This window comes from Elaeis guineensis, chromosome 11, assembly GCF_000442705.2.
Source record: "Elaeis guineensis isolate ETL-2024a chromosome 11, EG11, whole genome shotgun sequence".
NCBI classification, from domain to species: domain Eukaryota; kingdom Viridiplantae; phylum Streptophyta; class Magnoliopsida; order Arecales; family Arecaceae; genus Elaeis; species Elaeis guineensis.
The window spans coordinates 61,500,689-61,509,280 of record NC_026003.2 but is presented as its reverse complement, the minus strand read 5'-3'; the positions used below and the strand labels follow the sequence as shown (position 1 = coordinate 61,509,280).

The 8,592-nt window shown below is 40.3% G+C and overlaps 1 pseudogene; it reads right to left on the bottom strand.

Annotated features, from left to right (window-relative positions):
• Positions 1-5,912: 5,912 nt before the first annotated feature.
• Positions 5,913-6,710, bottom strand: LOC105037171 (serpin-ZXA-like; annotated as a pseudogene).
• Positions 6,711-8,592: the final 1,882 nt, after the last annotated feature.

The window sequence follows — 8,592 nt, the reverse complement described above, 5'->3', positions numbered from 1 at the left end:
ATTGACATTTAACCCAGTGCAAGTGTTGCAGGAGGATCGATTAGCAATTTGATTGCTAATTGACTTAATTTGATTAAGCCAATAGACTGAGATTAAGTCTAATTAAACATGATTTAATTAGATTTAGTTTGGGCTTGATTGGATCAAGTCCAATTAGTTTATTGGATAAGCCAAGTGCAAGGAAAAACTAATCCTAGTTCAACTAGGACTTGGGTCAATCTAATTTCTAATTTGATTAAAAAATTAAATCAGATTTAAATATAATTTAATTTGATTAAATTAGATTTTTAATTAGGTTAAGACCTATTTTAATTGGGTTGATCTAATTTTGGTTTGATTTGGTTTGAGAAACCAAATTAAAACAAGTCATAAGATAGAATCCTAGTAAGACTAGGATTTCACCTTGCGCCACATAAGCCTTCCCCATTCCCTCTCTCTCATTCAACGCCAATCTCCTCTTATTTTGTGTGCCATAAGCCCTCTCCCAGGTCTCTCCCATGTTCACAAAAGGTTTCCTCTCTTTTTTCTTACATGGAAGGTGGTTTGGATCAAATCAAAAAGGAATAAGTTTGGATTTCAAATTCTATGAGATAGAGTTTTAGAAATCCAAAACTCTTTCAATTTTGCACCGAATTTATCCAAATTTTTTTTTGGAATTTTTATGGCTTTTAGGATACACATTGTGCACCCTTTGCTGGTAATCCATGCACAAAAATAAGGAGTAGGTGCTCAAGAGTTGTGTGCTCCTTAACTTGCCATGTTTGGATAAGCCTTGACTAGGTATTTGATGTAGACAAGGACTCTATCATATCTCTCTATATAAAATGAGTTTCTTCATAAAATTTTTGGAGACAATAGAGATTTGAGAGTCCTTTGGGACATCCAAAAATTAGAGAGAAAGACCTTTGGGTCGTGGAGATATAATAGACACAAGTTAGGGTATCTAGAGAGAGAAACGAGAAGAAGAAGAGGGTCTTCTTCTAGGGTTGTTTGTTTTCATATCTTTCCTCCCTCATCTTGAGTTTCCTGAGAGCATCTTAGATCTGAAACTCCTCCTCCTACTTTTCATCTTTGGAAGAGTCTAAATCAAGAAGAAGGAGGCACCTGATCAACCATCAAAGAAGGATCAGCGCAGTACTAGCATACTGTGCTGATTTCCTGAAGCAGGACTTCTGATCGAGATTCGTGGCTTGTGTGGATGACTCCTAGAGGCCGGACGTATGTGTGGCTTGCAACATCATCCTCAAGCCAGATCAGTGAGGTTAGAACATCTAACTTGCAAGGTAATAGATCTGATCTATTGTTTAACGCATACATTAGATGTAGTATAGAAACATGTTGATATGATCAACATGTAGTTCATGCTATATTTCTATATTTTAATTTTGATTTAATGCTATATAATAATCATGTAATAGATTTTAGATCTAGAATTCTCTGATTTTAGAAAATAAATTTTAATTTATTTTAGTCTTCCGTTGTATGATCTTGAAAAAGTTTCAAGATCTAACTCTGAAATCTTAGATCTGGTTTCAACAATAATTGCAGTGGCACCCCTACCGCCATAGGAGACCCCATCGAATGGGAGGAGAGGGCCTTTAAATCCTACTTTTCTCCTATGACCGGACGGCCATGGCAACCAACCCAATTCGATTACTTGCTACTTGGATCAAGTATATCTAAATATATAAATTTAAAATTTAAATTTTAAATTTCATATTTCAAATTTAAATTTTGAATTTTAAATTTTAAATAAATTTTAAATTTTAAATTTTCAAATTTTTAAATTTTATATTTTGAATTTCAAATTTTGAATTTTAAATTTTGAATTTCAGATTTGAAATTTCAACTAAATTTCAAATTTTAAATTTTTGAATTTTGAATTTTGAATTTCAAATTTTAAAATTCAAATTTTAAATTTTGAATTTCGAACAACTTTCAAAATTCAAATTTTAAATTTTGAATTTCAAATTTCAAATTTAAACTTTTAGATTATAACTTAATTTACGTATGCAAATATATATATCATATCTAAGAACCCACTCTGATACCATTTGTGGGGAAAATTCAGTGCATGGATAAAATGGTAATTTTAAATTTTTTTAAAATTATGATTTTACAGTAAAAAAATATTAATTAATCTAATTAATTAACATGAATTTACCCTACACTAGGATCTAAATATGATATATAGCATGCATTCATTTAAATTTGAATTTCAAATTCAAACAGTAAACACTTTACTGTAATGTGTTCAGAACACAATGCCTTTGTACGGGTAGTAGATCGCCGTAATTTGATCACCGTCGAGAGAGTCTGATCATCGCGACATAGCCACATAGTGTGTCTGGCCTCTGCGGATCGTCCACACGAAGCTCCCGATCTGATCGACTCCTCACGAGTGCTAGCTCGTTATAGAGCCCTTTTGACGGCTGATGCTGATCGAACTCCTTCGATCGATATCTGTCGATTCTTTGGATGCTCCGAATCATCAATAGACGTCTTGAGAGGATGTTAAATATTTTCTGAGATTTTGTGGGCTCACGACACTCATAGCTCACTTTCTCACTTCCCGAACCCCAGGCTAAAACTCTAGGGAACTCATCGAAAACCTTACACCCACTTTTTTTTCTTTTTCTCTTGGAAGGATTTGGACTTCTTTCTCATGCACAAGACTTATCACGCCCCAGAATTTTTCTCCAAAAAAAATTCTTCTTGCATGCCCCACTCTTCTCCTCCTTTTATAACCACGTCAAACATCTTATCCAAAAGAAAGGATAAAGATGAGTAATTGCACATTTGAATTCAAATCAAATTTTGAATTCAAATGGACACCAACTCATTCCTTATCCACTAAAGGTGTGAGGCGTGGCTTAAATTGTGCATGGAGTGATTTCATGAGAAACCTTTTCTTATGTAATAAATGGGGCATAAAAAAAGGGATAAGGTGCAAAGATTGATTGCCCATTCAAATTCAAACTTTATTTTGAATTTGAATGGCCAACCAATCATCCTTATCCATTCATATGGCACATTAAAGTGGGGCATGGAGAGGGCTTGGCGTGAAAAAATAATTCATGAGAAGTTCCTTCTCATGAATTCAAATGGGTGCAATGGAAGTGAGGTGGAGCATGGAGATTGGGTCAAGGTGGTTTAATTATTTAAACCAACCTAATTGAACCAAATAAGTTAGGTCCAATTAGACTAATTTAAACCCAACTAATTTAGGCTTAATTAGACTCAATAAAATTCTAATCAAATCAGGAATTGATTAAGCCCAACCCCTGATCAAATCAGGGACCAAACCATCTTGATGATTAAGTCAACTCTTAACCTAATCGGGTCAAACCCAACTGAATCAAATTCAATTGGACTTGATCCAAAAATAATTACTCAATCAAATTGAGTTAATTAGCGATCAAATCACTAATTAAACCTCTCATAAATACTGAGTCCAAATTCGATGGACAATCAGGCATCAGAATTCATCGATATGTAATTCTGATCGAAAAATCCCAACCAGTGGGACTCTTGACCCCGGTACCCATAATGTGTCGAACTCATGATCAGAGAATCCTGATTCTCGATCACTGAGTCCCAAACATGTAGGATTCTACATCAGCCATCAGATCAGATAGGAACCTCTAATGTGTGTGACCCCATAGGTTCGAACCTAAGCCGGTAGCACAAGAACCAATTCCTGTACTAATCGAAGTGACCATCTAGCAATGGTACCCGACGTCCGGATTGGTCGAATAGTCACAATCGCAACACTCAGAACCTACATAAATATGGTTACTGTATAATTCATCCTTTTGACCCCTGTGTTTAGGACGACTCAGGGTTAAACTGTCAACCCTGATCAGATCATCCGAATCGTACTCAACTCAAACAGTCCTGTGACTCCTCACAAGAACTACCCTGGCCAAGATTTTGCTAAATTAAATGCGACTGTACACAGCTCCTAAACTGGAGTGGTCAATTCCATCTTGACACACGCACCGACAAGTCAAGTACTTGACTACACTCAGTAGCCTTCCATTTTTGAATTAAAAATTCAGGTAGTCCAGTGCCTAAGTGCAATGAGTTGCGTGCAAGTCACCGTGGCGGCCTCAGGTCGGAGGGATATTTATATCCATATTCCATCGAAGCAAATCTTGACAGCAGAAATAGCTCCAGAGTCGATCACATTCAGTGCAGATGTACCCTTACATCTCACCTGTATGCCATACCAGTGTCTCCACACTCATTGGTTAAGAGGACAACCAATCTATATGGCACACAATGACCTATGCTTGATAAACATTGTCGTCCTTGGTAACAACGTATTATTTGGTCGCGAACAGATTTAAGGACTAAACGATAAATCCTCCTTTGTCGAGTCTAAATAGTCCTAAGGACTTCACCACAACATAGTAGTTCATTAGAAGATGAAACATTTTGTGATGAAAAATATCAAAATAATTTTTATTAATTCATAATTCATGTACAAATATAAAAATGAGTACAATCGTCAACAGGCTGATGATTGGCTTTGGGACACTATTCCCAACAGTGCCGACTTCAAAAGCTCGTATCTCCTCCATCCGAGCTCCGTTTCGGGTGATCTTGATCTCGTTGGACTCCGTTTTTCACCGCGAACCTCGCTGTGGGATCAATGTGGGCTGAATCTCAAGGCATCAAATCCTAACAATTGTCATGGATTTTTGAACTAAAATTGATATCAGTAATCCCTCTGGCACCAATTTCTTGCTGATCTTGAACCAAGGTTGATGTTGGCAACTCCGGTATGAATTAAGATTATCATTACTGTAGAGGCTCTTCAAGAGAAGGCCTAATCTGCAAAAGAAGTCCTTTGTTGAAGGTGCTTCCAGTAGGGATCCTCCAATGCTCGTCAGTGAACAATAGAATAGAGAGAGTGAGAGAGACTTGAGAGCTTACCAATGGTTACCTGCTTTCCCCTTATAAAGGTAGGTTGGAGGCCGATTCCACGACGAGTGGCAACCATATCCATGGATATCATGCTATGCGTGCCATACGTGGCCAGATAAGCGGCAGCTATATCCATTGATATGATGCTATGCATGCCATACACAGTCGGGTGAGCTATTGCCGGATGGTTTTGGATGTCTTATCCATGTCGTTGCAATCCGATACTGATTCTGTGTGTACTTGTCACTAGAAATCTTGGTGTGGCAAGTTCGTGGCTTCACCTTGTATGTGGCTGAGGTCAAGTTCCTCATTTGTGGCTGAGGTCAATAGCTCGGACATATCCGAGGTATCTGTCTTCTTCAACCAAAATCAGCCGATATAGATTCTTGCTCTAAAGTGACTTTGATTTTGAGCTTTGGTGGCTCCAAGCTGCAGCTTTTGATTTTGAACTCTCTCTGGATGACTTTAATTTTGAAGGGAGGAATGTAGCTGGGGCGGTTGGGGGATTAGTCTGGTGGCAGGGGAGCTCTAGCTCTTCTGACTTTCCCCTGGGAGTTTGTACTCGATGTTGTTTCAGAAAGGTGGCGAGATTGAGATCCTGGGGCCTCACAACTTGTTTCCTTGGATGTCTTTTTCTTCTTGGTTAGGGGCCCCTATTTTAAAACCATTCTTGCATCATTTCATTCACTCAATGAAATGGTTGAAATGGTGATGATATTTCACGATCAACCAAAAAAAAAAAAAAGATCATCCATTGCACATAAATTTTGTTGCAGGATAGCTCGAACAAGAAGCATTATTGAAGAGCTCTCGATCTAGACAAACCACTTTAAATCATAATTTATTGCTGGGATATATTTTTTTCAGAATTTCTGCGTTGTCCCTACCCTTGTTAGACACAAGACACCTCCACCATTTATTATTTTATTTTCCTCTTTCCACGGTATTTTTGAAGTGTCTCAGGAACTCCTGCAATGACATCAGACTTGATCCACCAACATAGGATTAACGACGTGCCCAAAGAACAACATTGATCCAGTCATCTCCTCTCTAATGACAAACACAAAAGGACGGTCCGCTACGAAATCCCACTTAAGGCGAGCACAAAGGGGCACGAGCCGCATCGCAGATGCAGCAGCCGCTACGGTTCCTTCCTCTTCAACCTCGATGGTAGCTTTGTGGTGCATGCTTGAAACAAATAGCTTCTTCCCAGGAGGCAATCCTGATACCATCTCTTGGAAATCTGCTTTTGTAGTGAAAGGAGATTCCAATCCCAAGCCCACTAGCACATCAGATGCTTCAAACCCAAATGAGATTTTAAACTTCGGAATCATGAATTTTCCAACTTCAACTCGCCATTCCGGTATATGTCTGTCAATGAAGTTTGGATCAGAGACAAATTTATAAATTAGTTCATTTAGCCCTATCTTTCTTGTGAGGGAGAAATATAAGCATGGAGAACCTCCTATCCTCTTGGTCTTGTTGGTAGGGTAATTTGAGGAGTTTGAAGCCATCAAAGGAGGAGATAAACTGGTCTTCTTTGCTTGTCATGAAGGGCACTCGGATAGTGCTTCCATCATGAGCAGATGAAATTCTTCAATTTTGATTTGGGAGCTATCAAACTTGTCGGACCACAGGCCTTTGAAGTAGAGAGCATTAGCAAGAATAAGCATTGTGAGGTTATATACGGCTTGTCGAGGGATAAGATCTTTGATGAGCCCGTTTGTTTGTTTCTCAACCCAGTCATTCACTTCTACTGTCACTCCAAAAGCCTTCATCAATAGAGATGGACAAAAAGAAGAAGAAGAAGAAGAAGAAGAAGAAGAAGAAGAAAGAAAGAAAGAAAGAAAGAAAGAAAGAAAGAAAGAAAGAAAGAAAGAAAGAGTTCATTATCTAAATAATTTTATAAAAAATTATTAATTAAAATTATTGGGTATAAAATAATCCCAGCCGAAGTTCGTAAGAAGCCAATCCTCCCAGGACTCTTTCGGCTTCCGATCTTGTGCGGCGTCTTTCTGAACTCCCCCGGTCATCCGAGCTTCCACAGTGTCCTCCAGATTCCTCCAACGGACGAATTCCTACCATATCCTTCGGACTTCTCCAATAATGAGCTCCTTCAATCATCTATCGGACTGCTCCAAATGCTCTTTGGGCTTCACTATCAGCCGATTTTCTACAGTGATCGACTACTCTCCGAATCTCTTCCAGACTTCCTCCTGTCACGATCGACTTTACTCCGAGCTTCTTTCGGACTTCATCAATGTCCGAACTTCTCCAGCAGTAGACTTCTACAGTACCCAGACTCCATCCAAATTTCTACAGGGTCGACCACCTTCCAAATTTCATCCGAGCTTCCATAGTAAGCGAATTCCGTCCGAACTTCTATTGCAGACGGACTTCAGCCGAGCTTCTACAATAAGCGGTCTCCATCCGGACTTCCACGGCAACCGATCTCCATTCGAGCTTCTACAGTAAGCGGCCTCCTTCCGGACTTCTGCAAGAACTGGACTCCATCCGAACTTCTACAGCGAATGGATTCCAGACGAACTTCCACAATAGACGGGCTCCAGCAACCAGATTTCTACAATGACCGACTGTCTCCGGTGTCTTCCGTACCTCTCCAGCCATTAACCTTCAATAGTGCCAACCGGACTTCAACAGTGCCAACCAGACCCCTCCAACGGACAAATTTCCTTCGGACCCCTCCAGTAGTCGACCTTCCACCGTGTCCTCCAGACTCCTCCAGCGGACGAACTTCCACAACGCCTTCCGGACTCTTCTATCGGTCAACCTTCTATAGCGCCTTCCGAATTTCGCTATCGGTCGACCTTCTGTCAGATTTCTCATGCAACCGGACCTCTTCAGCAGACAGTCTTCAGACAAGCTTCTACATCAAACAAATTTCAGACAGACTTCTCTAACAATTGGACTCCAGTCGGATTTCTCCAACAGAAAGTTTTTGTCCGAGCTTCTACAGCAGATGACTTCCGTCTGCAGCATCAACGCCTAAGGCACCCAACAACAGTTAACCCGTCAGCAACCTCGAAACATCCGAGCTTCTCTTAGATTGCTGAGACAGAGAGCTATTCTGCTCCACCAGACGTCCAACCGAGCTTCAGTCGTCCGGCCCGAACTCTCCATCAAGTCGCGACAACGGACACCACTCCACTCTCTGTAACAAACTTCATGTGGCCCCACCACTCTCCGGTAAGTCGCAACAACGGACACCACTCCACTCTCCGTAACAAACTCCACGTGGCCCCGAACGATCCACTACCAGGCAGTTACGGATGTTGCTATCAATCGGTTACGCTCTCCCATCTATAAAAGAGACCCCCCAGATACGTTCACCTCTAAGCTCTAAGCACATCTCTAAACTCTGCTAAAATTTCATTCGAGTGCTCCATTTCTGTTGAGGCAGAGTACTGACTTGAGCGTCAGAGGGTCTTGCCGGAGCACCCCCAACTCCAGTTTAGACTTTCCTTGCAGGTCCCGATGGCGGCCGTGATCCCCTCGACTCCAGCTTCTCCGGCATCGATGGAATTCTACACCAACAGAATTGATGCTAGGGGAAGGGCTGTGTCTTCGCAGGATCTTTGTTCTTAGAGGAGTACTCAACGGGACTATCTCCATCATCTTCTTCGATATCTTCTTCTTCTC